This window comes from Sparus aurata, chromosome 21, assembly GCF_900880675.1.
Source record: "Sparus aurata chromosome 21, fSpaAur1.1, whole genome shotgun sequence".
In the NCBI taxonomy this organism is placed as follows: domain Eukaryota; kingdom Metazoa; phylum Chordata; class Actinopteri; order Spariformes; family Sparidae; genus Sparus; species Sparus aurata.
In genome coordinates, this window is record NC_044207.1 from 1443447 (window position 1) to 1458857 (window position 15411).

The 15411-nt window shown below is 41.6% G+C and overlaps 1 protein-coding gene across 5 annotated transcripts in view; it reads right to left on the minus strand.

Annotated features, from left to right (window-relative positions):
• The window catches only part of tox (thymocyte selection-associated high mobility group box), a 163139-nt gene that overhangs the window by 127787 nt on the left and 19941 nt on the right, over positions 1-15411 (minus strand). For 2 of the 5 annotated variants that reach the window (XM_030403191.1, XM_030403190.1), the window contains exon 1: positions 9945-10268. The exons of the other annotated variants lie outside the window; for them this stretch is intronic. The gene's annotated coding sequence lies outside the window, so the exon portion shown is untranslated. Of the gene's footprint in view, positions 1-9944; positions 10269-15411 lie in introns of those variants that run through there. 5 annotated transcript variants of the gene reach the window in all.

The window sequence follows — 15411 nt, forward strand, 5'->3', positions numbered from 1 at the left end:
ATAGATAGATGTGCAAGTACCTACCTATGCTTTTTTTTTAATAGATTAAAAAAAATTGACCACAAAAAAACAACAAGGATGCGAGGCAGAACATTACTTTGTTTAAAACTAGGACACAAAAGAAAATCGAGCGATCACAAGTGAAACAAAGAATGTTAGTTTTGTTGATGATCTCCAGTCACGCCTCTGCCACAGCAAGCTGGTCCTACAGTGATTGTTGCATGTTTAAAACTGGTGTACAATGCCAAACTGAGTGAATACACATGGCACATTGTGTTACGATTTTGTTATGTTACACATTATGTTATAGTCTCCATTGTGGTTTCAGTAATTAATGCTACAAGTCTAACTGCATCTTATCTGATTGGCCACTGCAACATGGCGTTGGGCTGCCCCACCGCATCCAAAAAAAACTGCCCTCATTAAAACTAATGGAAAATCCTGCGTTCTCAAGTGTGAAGTGTGTATATTAGAGTTTTTCCAATTCCAATACCAGTTTTGGAAATGCTGCAGGTACTGCTAAAAATGTTAGTATCGGTATCAGTGAGTACGTGAGTACGCTGCACCGATCCAGTTTAATTCATAAACAGGACCAAGAACCTGTAACTTGACAGGACCACTTGACAGGCTACTTCCCAGTTAGCTCCGTTAGCTCTGCTTAACTTTACACACTGGAAATCAATTCTTCTTCCCTACACTCCTGATCAAAATTTTAAGACCAGTTGAAAAATGTTGCACTGTTGGATCTTAAAAAGGTTCTAAGTAGAGTTTCAAAATGCAAAAAGAAGAAATGGGAGTGACACAAAAACAAGTTTGAGTAAGCAATTTATTGAAAACAACAATTAAACTGAAATAGGCTGTTCATCAGCTGATGAAAAGTTTAAGACCATAGCTCAAAAAAAAAAAAAAAAATAAAAAATATATATATATATATATATATATATATATATATATATGTATATATATATATATATATATATGTACATATATATGTACATATATACATACATACATACATACATATACATACATATATATATATATATACACTACTCACTCAAGTTAGGGATATTGTGAGAGACTCAGTGGATTTCATACATACGGTGTTTGTTTCACCTCAGAGAGTTTTGGGATAGGGAGGCAATTGTATTGGGGTGATAGACACACCTCATTTTGTGTTTTCCACGTAATGGTCTCACTGTGTACAGTGTGCCTTACATATTGGGGCCAATACCAAAAAACTAAAAGACAACCCTTTTCAATGTGGCATCAATTTCAACATTCTGTGGGTATAAAAAGCTGGTATTGTCAGTAAGTCATTCCAAGTTCATCATTCAAACAGCCATGAACACACGACGTCACTTAACGGACGAGAAGCGCCACCTGGCCATAGCGTGCCTTCGGGTCGGTGGCAGGCAGTCAGATGTTGCTCATGAACTTGGTGTGTCTCAAAGTGTCATCAGCAGACTTGCATCAAGACACAGAACTACTGGCAGAGTTCGTGACAGACCCAGGAGTGGAGCCCCAGGAGTGACAGACCGCAACGATGACCATTACCTAAGGACCTATGCACTCAGACATCGTTATGCAACTGCCACACAGCTGCAGGCCCAGTTACAAGATGTGAGGAGTACTAGGGTTTCCAGACAAACCATTCGAAACCGATTCCACCGCTTTGGCTTGAATGCCAGACGACCGTTGCAGGTGACGCCACTGACACCGCCGTGAACGTTTGCAGTGGGCACAAGACCATGTGACCTGGACAATGCAGCAGTGGTCTACCGTCCTGTTCACTGATGAGTGTCGGGTCACCTTGCACAGAAATGATGGTCGTCAGCGTTGCTGGAGAAGGCGAGGTGAGCGATACGCCAAGGTCAACATGGTCCCCAGGGTTCCCTTTGGTGGAGGAGGTGCAACAGTCTGGGCAGGCATCACCAGTCAGCGCAAAACAGATTTGGTTATTGTAGATGGCTCAGTCACAGCACGTTCTTACCTCAGAGACATCATAGAACCCATCATCATCCCCCAATTCCGCCAGCACACCCCCAACTTTCTGTTCATGGATGATAATGCTTCACCACATCATGCCAGAATTGTCACAGCTCGACTTCAGGAAGTCGGAGTGCCTCATATGGTATGGCCAGCAATGTCCCCTGACCTGAACCCCATAGAGCACGTCTGGGACCAGCTGAAGCAGAGACTGGATGATCGTACCCCACCCCCACGTGACCTGGCAGAACTGCGTGTAGCACTTGTGGAGGAGTGGAACGCATTGCCTCAGAACAACATCATGAGGCTAGTGAGGAGCATGAGACATCGCTGTCAAGCTGTCATTACAGCAAATGGAGGAAACACCCGCTACTGACATTGTCAATTTTTGTTATTTGGGGCTGTCCTTGTTATTGTCTAAGTTTTTGGGGTAATAAATATTAAACTAATGAAAATGGTGTTTCTTCTCATTCATTATTAGTAATATCAAAGGGAACTTTTACTTATTTCATTAAAATTCAGACCAAATAGGAAAAGCACTCATGTAAATAACAATATCCCAAACTTACTTAGTGCACTAAAGTACAACACAAATGACCCAGACCTGGTGAAGGTCTGTGCTCTAATCAGACCATTTTCTAATAATATAAATTACAATATATATTATAAATTATTGACAAAAATGTACATGCTATAATTATATTACTAGTTCTGATGGACTTAAAAAAGATAATTTATAAGTGGTGTTGTTGATCAGCATACTTGTGAACACAAGCGCATGTTATGGTAAAGTTCATGTTACCAGTGTGAATGTTGCGTTTGCATACAGAGATGTGTGGAACCACATCGGACTGTTAAACAGTTAGCTTTGCCCCTGACTGCCTCGTGCAACTATGATGGGGAAAAAAGTTTGCTTGACTTACATTCGGGGATATTTAACGTTATCTATCGCTAACCTTCAGCTCTTTAAACTCTTTGAATAAGTCCGCATGTCTGTCAGCTGAAAGTGCTCCTGCCGACCGTCCTAGGCTTGTTGAAGAAGCAGATGTACGGAGCAAAAATTTCGCTTACATTGCCGACAGTAAGGGCAAGCCCACAAACACCACAAAGCCCATCTGTAAACGATGCTTTAAATCCCTAATGACCAAGGGAGCCAACACATCTGTCTCGCTCAGCTCTGTGACTGTCTGTCACCGTGAAACCATGCCCACTCTGGTTGCAGGCAGTGAGGAAGCAGAGAGAAGCTGCACACAGACACGCTGTGTAGTATTGATACTAATAAAACATGAAAAAGAATTGTTTTTTACGGCTGGGTACCGCGGTACCTTTCTAGTATCGGTTTAACGTGCAACACTACGGCCACCCATCCTGACGTTTTGTGGTCTGTTGCTAAAAAAGTCCAGGTGGCTTAGTTTGTGGATTAGTTTATGGGGGGTGACCATGTTGAATGCTGAGCTGAAGTCCACAAACAGCACTATTACATAAGTGCTTGGCTGATCCAGGTGTGTAATGGCTCTGTGGAGTGTTGTGTTGACAGCATCCTCTGTTGACCTGTTCGCTTGATAGGCAAACTGGTGTTGGTCCAGGTCAGCAGGGGTGGCAGATTTAATGTTAGAGATGATGAGTCTCAAAACATTTGGTGATTATGGGGGTGAGAGCAAGTGGGCTATGATCATTAGGCAGTTCACTGTACCTTTCTGTGGCACTGGAATGTTGGTGGCTGACTTCAGGCAGGTGGGGACTGCAGATTGTAGTAACGAGAGGTTGAAGATGGTGGTGAATACCTCTGCTAGCTGGTCTGTGCAGAGCCGGTGACTCTGTCTGGACCAGCTGCTTTCCTTGCATTGACTCTACGCAGGGTGGATCTGACCTGATGTTGGTCCAGCTGAATGGCATTGTTCTTTTCCTGGTAGAGCTGGATGTGTGTCAGCATCAATCCATCGGTCAAAGCGAGAAAAGTGGTTATCCCCTGCCACATGCTTCTGGAGTCTTTGCTGTTTAAGTGCTCCTCTATGCGCTGCTTGTAGCTGCGTTTGGCCTCATGATGCCTATCCTCAGGCTTCACCAAGCTTGCTTGTAGGCCCTCAGGTCCTCAGACTTGAACACAGAATCCTATGTCCTGAGCAGGGTCCTCACCTTGCCGTTGAACCACAGTTTCTGGTTGGGGAGCACTTTAACTTTTTTGTCTCTGAAGCAGTCTTAGCACGTAAGTTTATGTATGAAAGGACAGCTGACGTGTGTCCCTCCGGTCTGTCCCCTCAGCAAACACATTCTAGTCTGTGTCCTCAAAGCAGTCCTGCAGTGCTGAGGTGGCTCCCTCAATCTATACTTTGACTGCCTTCGTAGTTGGTCTTTGTCTACAGCTGAGAGTTTTGTATTCTGGGATCGGAGACAGAGACAGATGATCTGCAAGTCCCAGATGTGGCAGAGGGCTGGCTTTGAAAGCTTTGGAAATGTTGCAGTAGACCAGATCCAGAGTGTTGCTTTCCCTTGTCAGGAAGTGTACATATTTGTAGAATTTCAGCAGGACAGACTTCACGTTTGCATTATAAAAGTCCCCTGCCACTATCACAGTGCTATCTGGATGGGCCGAAGAGGCCATCCGCTTAACTGTCAGTGATTACCCAATTATGTGATTAATTGGATGTAGGTATGCTGCCACTATGACATCATGTGTGTCTCTTTTTTATTTTATTGCTGATTAGGAATTAATATGATCTGAATTATTGTTTATTTATCCCTTCGTTTTTTCATGTTTTCATTTTGAATGTGCGATTTTACAAATTATGGTTCAATTAATATTATGCCTGCACGATGTGAGGAAAATCTGCAATGTGCGATAACACTGTTCAATATTGCGATGATGATATAACTCGCAATATATAAACAAATATTGAAGTTTGCATATTAATAACTATACAGTTAATGTGTCTCTCCTGAATCCAAATTAAGTCCATATAGCAGTGTGACGGAGCAGCTCCGTCGCTAATTGTGGGCAGCGCATATGCACACACGGCATATTTCTCTATGGTGTCGCTGGCTGCAAGCAGCACACACACACACACCCGCCCGACACACTGCTCTGCGACACACACACACACCCATCACAGCTCTCTGACCCGTTCACACAAAGTGTTGCAAATCTCCACATTGCTCTGTCCGAATAACACTAAACTCAGGTGATTACTTCCCCATGAGCCCCTGAGGCTCTGTGAAAAATTGTGGCCAATGACCACTAGGTGGCACTGTTTAAATTGAAGTATTTTATATTTCCACATCGGTTGGTCAGATTAAGACGAAACTTCATGCAATCATTGACAATGCCCTTTTGAGGACAGCTGATAAAACTGTTACCAATCTGCCACTGTGCCCACACCATAACTTATTTCAATAAAATTCATAGACGTGGTATCGATTGGCCCCTGTAACGCACACACAAAAAATGACCAGCAGGTGGTGCCAAATAACGCCCACATAATATGGCCCACATTTCTAAACCTTATATCTACGTGTTCCCTAAATTCATCTGAATTGTGTGATGTAGGCCACGGCAACTTTCGCGGTTAATTTTCAGTCGCAAAATCGCCAAAAATGAAAAACGTACTTTTTCCAACTCCTCTTAGGCCATTTCACCTATTTGCACCAAACGTTGCAAGTAGCATCTGTGGACAAAACTTATCAAAAGCTTTCACCTACGTCACACCTGGTGGCCGTGGTGGTGCAGTCCATTTTGATGCTTCGCCATAAAACCATCAGGTCATTATAACTTCCACATACAATTTGCCATCTACTTCAAATTGCTCAAACGTGTAGAGGGTGCTGCCCTGAATATGTCTATGCGGCACATCCCGAGGGCAACATGCCCCGATGTGCGTGGACTGCGAGTGCCCGTTCATCGCTGCTTGCAGCTTTAATTTATATCTATAATGCGATTGCCTTGAATGAGACACATGCCTTTTTCATATCATGTGGTCTTTGGGTGGCATTTGTGTACCAGATGTGGCAGTTTGTAAAAGACTCCTTTCTAATTTTCACTGTCTTACTAATTTGTAATTACAACTCCTTCAAAATATTTATTTCTAACATGCAATAATGGCTAAAAAAACACTGCTGCCTTATTTCCCATCACAGAGAAATAAGATAATCTCAGTCATGACCTGTGCTTAGACGTGCCAGGGAAAACCCTGTAGCTGTTATACTGAGGTGTTTTCACCTTAAATGCCAAAGCGTACAGGATTACAGAAAAAAAATGTTAACAATAATAATGATAACAATAATAATGATGATAATAACAATAACAATAATAGCAATAATAACAACAATAGTAAACAGAATATCAGTATGCAGGTAAGAACCCAGTCAGGATCAGCTGGTTCATGTGGAGGAAATCATGTCAGGTGTTGTTGTGCAGCTCGTCTCTTCTCCTGTGGCAGGCATTCACATATCTCGCTGCATCTACAGCAGTGCCAGTTTTTTCTCCAAGTAAATGTTGTAGTTTTTCTTGGTCCGATAGTTTGGGGAAGTCTGGGGTTGTACCTGTGATTTTAGTGTATATCTGGGTTCTGAGATCTGTGTATGTGTCACAGTGCAGCAGGAAGTGCTGCTCTTTCTCCACCTGTCTGTGTGGACAGAACCGACACAGCCGGTCCTCTCTGGACAGCCAGGTCTGTCTGTGTCTGCTGCTCTCTAAGGCCAGACTGTGGTCGCTGAGTCTGTACATAGTCAACGTTTTCCTCAGTCTCGGGTCAGTTACAGAGCTCAGATAATCTGCCGTAGAGTATTGTCTGTTTAGGGCCAAATAGCATTGAAGTTTGCTTTGGGTTTTGGTTGTGGCTGTCCAATAGTTGATGTAATTGTCTTTTTCTTTGCTATAATTTGGTGGGGCTGAATGGTGTGAGGGTGGTCTTGGTGCCCGGTGCTGTTGGAGCTCAGCCTGTGGACCAGCTGGCTAAGGGGACTCCCTTCTTTGCTCTCCTCTTGGCATCGTAGGGCTTTGTAGTGGTAGGAGCTGGGCTCACTGGCTCTGAGGTGTTGGTAGAATTTTATAGCTCTTTTTTGGATCCGAATTAAAAGGGGAAATTGGCCCAGTTCAGCTCTGCATCCGTTGTTGGGGGTGTTCCTGTGGACTTTGAGGATGCTTTTGCAGATCTCAGTGTGCAAGCTTTCGATTGGGTGTTTGTCCCATTTTTGGAAGTCTTGGTTCATGAGAGGGCCCCACACTTCACTACCATACAATATGATTGATTCAATTATCGATTGAAATATTTTGATCCAGATGTTTGAAGACTTTTTTATAGTCCAGAAAGCTCTTCTGCCTTTTTCTCTGAGATCCTTAATGGCCAGATTGAAATTTCCCGTCGATGTGATATTTAGTCCTAGATATGTGTAGCTGTGTGTGTGTTCTATGTCCGTAGAGTCCAGGTGGAACCTGTGGGGATGTTTCTGACTCTTGCGTCGTTTCTGGAAGACCATGACTTCTGTCTTTTCCAGGTTAACGGTCAGGGCCCAGGTCTGACAGAACTTTTGCAGGTGATCTAGTTGCTTTTGTAGAGCCTCCTTTGATGGAGCGAGCAGTATTAGGTCATCTGCAAACAGTAAACATTTGACTTCTGTGTCAGAGAGGGTGAGACCAGGGATCTCTGACTCTTCCAGGGATTTGGCCAGTTTGTCGATGTAGATATTAAACAGGGTGGGGCTCAGACTGCAGCCCTGCTTCACCCCTCTACTTTGGGGGAAGAAGTCTGTTTCCCTAGTTCCAATTTTGACAGCACATTTATTATTTATATACATTGTCTTAATAATATCGTAGATTTTTCCTCCAATACCTTTTTCTAGTAATTTCAGAAACAGACCATGATGCCAAATTGAGTCGAATGCCTTCTTGAAATCTACAAAACAAGAGAAGATTGTGTTGTTGTTCTGGTTGACGTGTTTCTGGATGAGGGTGTGGAGGGTGTAGATGTGGTCAGAGGTTCTGTGTTGTGGTGTTAAACCAATCTGACTCTTGTTCAGGACATTGTGCTCACTGAGGAAGTTTTGCAGTCAGCTGTTTAAGATGCTGCAGAATAACTTCCCCAGGTTGCTGCTGACACATATGCCTCCGTAATTGTTTGGATCATATTTGTCTCCACTTTTGAAGACTAGAGTGATAAGCCCTTGGCTCCAGGTGTCAGGAAAATTTCCAATGTTTAGTATCAGATTGAATAATTTCAATATGGCCTTCTTGATTTTCTGGCTGCTAAACTGAAGCATTTCATTTAAGATGCCATCAGGACCACTTGCTTTCCTCGGCTGCAGGGCCTGGATCTTAGCTAGCAGCTCCCCTTCACTAATCTCATACTCTAAAGGATTTTGGTTGTCTTTAATGATTGATTCAAGGATTTCTAGTTTGTTGAGCAGAGAATTTTGGTCTGAATCCAGTGTGATTGCACTGTATAGATTTTCAAAATGTTTCTTCCATATTTCCCCATTTTGAATAGCCAATTCTTCCTTGTTTGATTTGTTGAATGAATGCCATTTTTTCCAAAAATTGTTTGAGTCAATGGACTCCTCAATTTCTTCAAGTTGACCCTGTTCATGCTGCTCCTTTTTAGCTCTCAGTGTTTTTCTATATGATTTCAATGTTTCCCAGTACTGGAGGCGGAGCTCATGATTGTCAGGTTGTCGGTGTTTTTCATTGACATCAGAGTCAAACCACTTTTCATTAGCTGAGTTTTTTTTTTTTTTTCATATTGGATAAAGATGCTGTCAAATATGGAGTTAATATCCCACACAGCTTGGTTCAGGCCGTCGTTATTGTGGGGATATGAGGTGGTGATAAAATAGTCTAACTGAGATTGGACTGTTGGATGACCGATGGCTCTGGTAGTCATCCTTACTATTACTTGTCCATCTATAAGGTTGTTTGGAGGGGTTGAGTTTACTGGGCTCTGCTACATGGGGGTCAGTTGGTGTCTTCCTAATGTATAGGGTGATTTTGCTGTGATCAGATAAGGGTGTGAGGGGGCTGACAGTGAATGTTCTTACACTGAAGGGCTCCAGGTCTGTAATACTGTAGTCCACAGTGCTGTTGCCAAGAGGAGAGCTGTGAGTGTAGAGACCAAAGGAGTCCCCTCGAAGCCGACCGTTGACGATGTACAGACCCAGCGTGCGACACAACTGCAGCAGTTGCTGCCCGTTTCTGTTGACGGTTTTGTCAAAGTTGTTCCTGTTTCGGTGTGAAGGAGAGGGGATGTTGATCTGGCCAGGTATATGTTTGTCTCCCTGTGCATTGATCTGATCTAATTCTGTGCCTGTTCTGGTGTTAAGGTCACCACAGATCAGCACGTTTCCTCGTGTCTGGTAGAAGCTGATCTCATCTTCAAGGATGGAGAAGCTGTTTTCGTTATAATAAGGGGACTATGATGGGGGGATATAGGCTGTACACATGAATATGTCTCTGTCTGTGGAGACCACCTCTTTTTTTTATTTTGATCCAAATTGAAAAATCTCCTTTTTTGAGTAATTCGATTGACTGTGTGAGATTCGTCTTGTACCAGATCAACATCCCTCCTGAATCTCTGCCTTGGCTTACAGTTCTCAGTTTGGTTGATGGGAAAATGATTTATCTATATCCTAAAAGGACAACCAGTGGGCACGTGTCCTCTATTCCAATTCTCCTGCAAAACAATGATATCTGAATTCTTCAACTCTTTCTTAAAGTCTGGGGTCTTGCTCTTAAGGCCAAAAGCAGAAGACCTCAGACCCTGGATGTTCCAACATGAGATTACAAAAGATTTAGATGTCATTAGGTTTAAAACTCAACATGTAGCATTCTGTGTTAAAATGAGATAAACTTCTAATCCTATTGTCAATGAATTTGTCAAATTGTTAATTTGTTAAATTAGTTTGTAGGTAGTTGTTTTGTTCTTATATATCCTTGTGCAGGCTGTATTGTCTCTGGTGCTCTCACTCACTTCCTTCTCTGGCTGTGTTCCTCTTCTTGCTTGTTGTCTGTGCGTGTTTGTTGTCTTCAGGACAGTTTGGCCAACTGTCACTTGGTCAGTTGGCTGGACTTTTCTGATGGACTCCTCTGTTCAGATGGATTTCTTCAAGTTTTCTTTGGTGTTTTTTCAGTTTTTCTTCTTTCTGGGAGATAATTCCACTAGAAGTGTTTCCTCTTCAAAATTTGATACAAAATTGAAAGTTTATCTCATTTCAAGACAAAAATAAGAGATAATCTTCAGGAGCTCATGTTGTTTGCTGCTGTCGTTATCGGTAACCACGGTCTCTCTCTCTCTCTCTCTCTCTCTCTCTCTCTCTCTCTCTCTCTCTGAATAACAAGAAGAAGCAGCCAGCTAAGTGGGTCAGGGTCGGAGGAAGGGGGAGAGAGACTATTAGGATGACAGACAACGACAAAGGAAAAGACAAAAATACAGGGTATCAAGGAAAAAGGGGAGAGTGAGGAAGAAGAGGATGAGATGATGAGGTTGGGAAAAAAAATGAATGCTGAGTTGATAAGGCAATGCACGAAGCTAGAGGGAGAGAGAGTGATGTGGAGTGAGGTAACAGATTTATAAATTGTACCTTAAGATCGAATTTCGGCCAATTTCCTGTTTATCTAAATAGGAAATATTAAATCTGAAAATCCTTCAAAAAGGAAATTATCTGTAGGCTATCCAATCTGAAATGCTTTTCATTAAGTAAAAAGATCTGCCTGTGAGGTGTAATATTGAACACTTGAAGAAGAAGAAGAATTATCTGACCTCAATCTTGGAATTTTCTTAGTAGAGCAAGTTTTAGATCAAAAGATCGATCTGATTAAAATTTAATTAAGCAGATAGTTGTTGGATAGTTAAGGCTTTGTGTTACATACATGACACGGTTAAATTATTGGAGACTGGCTGCACTGAATAGATTTTGTTAGACTTAATTAGAGGACATACATCAACTCACAAGTATGTACAGTGAGAGATAGATGGAGGTAGAGAGAGGAAGACTGATGACGGTGTGTGTGTGTGTGTGTGTGTGTGTGTGTGTGGCAGAGAGAGAGACACACACAAAGAGAGGGAGGTTCACACAGCTGTAGCAGTTCAGCTCAGCAATTGTTTATTCGTCTTATCTCTGTCTCCATGACAGCAGTATAAACCCAGTTTTATTGGCTAAACTGTTTTCAGCCTGACTAAGTCTAGGTTGTGTGTGTGCACAGTATCAATCTGTACTTCTTACATATGTGTGGAGGGACATTCTACATTTCGTAAAACAGCTGTTCATCATATTTGTGTGTGCATGTGTGTGTGTGTGTGTAAGCGTGTGTGTTTGTGCATGTATGTGTGTGTACGTGTTATTCTTTTGTGGTATATATATCCCCATTATGATTCACATGCGCTCATTTATGCATGCTTGCGCCCTCCCAGAACTTCCATTCCCCATGCTGGGTTACTTTTATTTTTAAAAATTATGTCCGTCTAATTTTCCTTTGGGTGCGGGTCGGGCGTCGGTAAAAATTTATAGCGTGTCGGCTTGGGTGCGGAATGTAATTTGTGCTACTGTCAGAAAACGGGTCAGATGCAGTTTTAAGTGTGGCAGGCACGGGTTTGCAAAATAAGACCTGTGCAGGACTCTGCTGTGTGGTACCGACGTAAATGGTCAAACAAATTAGTTGTGTTACCTCTCATTGTGGCAACAGATGCAAGGCACTGTCGACACAGAATACGTGTTTGGTCAATATCATCATGCTTGTAGCCACAATAATTCTAGCTAACTGACGTTCTTTTTGGCACCAAGTCTTCGTTTTCGTGATTTTCTCTTGTTGTTGCTCATTTTTTAATGTTGTCCCCAGCGACTCACTCCATGTGCAGGGGCACTGTCTGCTTCGGCACACTGATTCAGAACTAATGTGATTGGTTGATTGCTGCGCATGCAGAGTCTGCATGCACAGTGTGTGTCAGGTACCCTTGAAATTAGATGAGTTCATTTCCATCCTACATCGCAGGCTCTGCGATATGACTATTGGCACACGTACATCGCGATGACAATGCTCAAACGATATATTGTGCAGCTCTAATAGAGATGGACCGGTTTATGAAAACCATCCGAACTGTTCGACTGTCTCCGTTCGGTGTGTGTTCTGTTCGGTTCATAGGCACGAGCAACTAAATTTTCTCATTTAATAACGTGGCGAAGCATGTACACTCCAGAGCAGCAGCTGGCGGTACTGAGCTGGATGCCAACTGCCAGTAAACAAGAAGAAGCAGTGAAGCGGTGCAGCAGATAGTTATAGAGTATCTTTGGGTCAGTTGTGGAGACGTTTGTGGGCATAGCAAGTGGAAAAGAATCGGAGCTAGAAATTGTGCCAGCAGCACTGTATAGGTCTGCTTTTTGGGACAACTTTGCATTTAGAGTGACCTACGATGACCGCAGTAAGAAAGTTGTTGACAAAAGTGCGACAGTGTGCAAGCATTGTGCAACAAATGTTGTTTATGCTATCAGTAACACGACTAACATGTCAACTCAACATCATCACAGTGAGACAATTGGCGGTGCAAGCAGGAAAGGGAGAGATTCAACAGGAGAACTTCTCCCCGCAGCTTTTAAATAGCCTTACAGTGACGAGTCAGACAGGGTGAAATGCATAACGAAAGTGTGGGTTATGTGTGGGTTATGTCATAGCCAAAGATATGCAGCATTTTGCCGTGGTGGAGGGTGCAGCATTTTGTTGTATGATTAAAACACTCGAGCCACAATATAAAATCCCATCCCGCAAACACTTCCGCAACACGGTAAATCCCGCACTTTATGAAGAGACCCGACGAGGAATTGTTAAACAGTTGTCTGACATCACCTATGTAGCGCTTACTAGTGATGGATGGACCTCCAGGGCTACTGAAAGTTTCCTGACTGTGACTGCCCATTACATTACCTCTGGGAGATGAAAAGCTCCTTTTACAGACGCGCCCCCTTTATGAGAGCCATACAAGCGAGCATCTCTACTAGCAATGTCTCCTCTCTTGCAGTGCCAGAATCTTAGCTACTTTTAATCTAAGACTGTCACAATGATGTATCAAATGTCAGACTGCCTCATTCTTTCAGTTGTAACCTGACTATACAAGACATAATTGATTTTCCTAACGATCAATGTATGCCGAACCGAAAACCGTGACCACAAAATCGTGATATAAAACGAACTGTGGATTTTGTGAACCGTTCCACCCCTATTCCAGACCTTTTTTAACTAGAAGCACAGTGGCCCCTATGAAATTATACTATATTAATATTAATATTAATATATCAATATTAATATATTAATATGTATGTGTGTATGTATGTATGTATGTATGTGTGTATGTATGTATGTATGTATGGGTGGTTGACGTGAACTCAAATCCAAAGTGGAAAAAAAAATATTTCTAAAATCTTTGTCAACTTACATATAATAATCTTGCTTAATATGTGAATAACTCAAAACTGAATGTGTCCCTTTCTAATTCCTTATTTATTTTGCATTTTATTAACTTTTTTGTGTGGTAGTCCTAAATATTGTCCACCGGTGTGACAACATTTTTAATGTTAATATTCAATTCAGAGATTGTGTGACAGGTAAGACAATAATGCACAGATAATTATGCACAATCCTTATCAATTTGTCCTAATTATATTCCCACATCAAAAGTAACCAATTAAAATTCACAATCATGTTATTATCCCACTATAAGATGTACACATAGGAACTTTACCCAAACGTCTGGATTATATTATTTTAATTTGTATAAAACCTAATGTAGCTTCATTCCATCCTTATATGTGCATAGTGATGATATCATTATTATACTATTCAACACTTTTTACATGAATTTGTGCATTAAAATGCCTTTTCCACTTAAAATTCAGTTTGTCACACCACAGGACATTCCGTCAGACCATTGGACAGCAAAATGTACCGGTATGCCCCTGTTTTGTACAAAGTCACATTTATTATTTCTTGTTCAAATTCATTTAAAAATTCATTAAAATAAAGTTACAACTTCAAGTTCAAATGTTTTTGTACAATAAAGTCAGAAGAAAGAAGAAGAAATCAACACTCCCATAAAAAAAGACTTGGGAGCCATCGTAACATTTAGCAACATAACATGAACATGTAAACAAAATTGACCTGGCTTATTACTTTTCTTGTTACTTTCTTCTCTAAAATTCACTAAAATAAAAAAGATAAAAGTTTTAAGTTAACGGTTATACGGGATAAAAAGTTAAAACTACTGTTCTCTGTATTTAATCCAGTCACATTTTTCATACAACTCAAGTAAAATCATTTTTCAAATAGCCATAGGGCCTTTTTGTCACATTTCATAACCATAAATGGAATTGACCTAAAAAAAACAAACTACTGTTTGGGTAAAATTCATTAAAAAATGTATTCAGCCTCTCCCTATACTTCCTGGGCCCGTATTCACAAAGAATCTTCAGGCTAAAAGTAGCTCCTAACAGGCGAATTTAGGACCAACTCCTAAAAATAATGGGCGTGTCAGTCGTAACTTTAGGACTCCTAATTTTTGAAAATAAGAGTTATTCACAAAACATTTTTAGCCTAAAAGTAGCACCTAAGTCTGGGAGACCTTAGAAGTAGTCCAGAGGACTCCTAACTCGCTAAGACCTGGTCACAGCCGAATGTTTTGAAGACGCTAAATGACAGGGAATTATTAAAACGATGTTGGATGGACCGTGAAGGGATTGAAGTTGTGGTTGAGTTGGTGAGGGACGCAATAACTTCCCCAACCAACTAAAACAATCCAATAACGCCCGAGTTAACATGTTTGGCAACACTCCGGTATTTGGCTACGGGGAAAATGCAGCTCTTCGCACGGGACTAGTATTACCTGGGGACCTCAAGTGATTTAGAAATGATCCCACCACTTCTGTGTTTCGTGCGGTGCATTCACACAGGATAAGTGAAGTCTGTGTTTTAACTCGACTTTACTGACATTATCCCCCGGGTCGATCGCACCGGAGCCCTTGCTGGAGCAGCACAACGGTTAGATATGGATATTTTTAATATAACAACTGGTGAGCCTGTTGAAAGATGGAAAAGTGTTCATTACCGCATGCTGCCATGCATGTAATCCATCTTATCATCTTTCGAGATTTCGCTCTTCTGATGAGCCTCCTGAATTTGCACCCAAAATGCTGTCAAAACTTTCATTCATAATTCCCAACGCAGCCTCCATAATTCTCGACCGGGAAATAGGCAGAAAAAAGGTATGGAAAACACAAAAAACCTTAAGAGAAACAAAAAACAACCCCAAACCTCATATTATCACATGACCTCTGTGTTTGGTGAAATATGATTTATGATCTTTACAAATTACGGACATGGCAGATTTGCACGGGATTAAGATCACAGACGACCTCCGCAATTATTACAAATTACTGGAGGTCCCCTGGTTATAC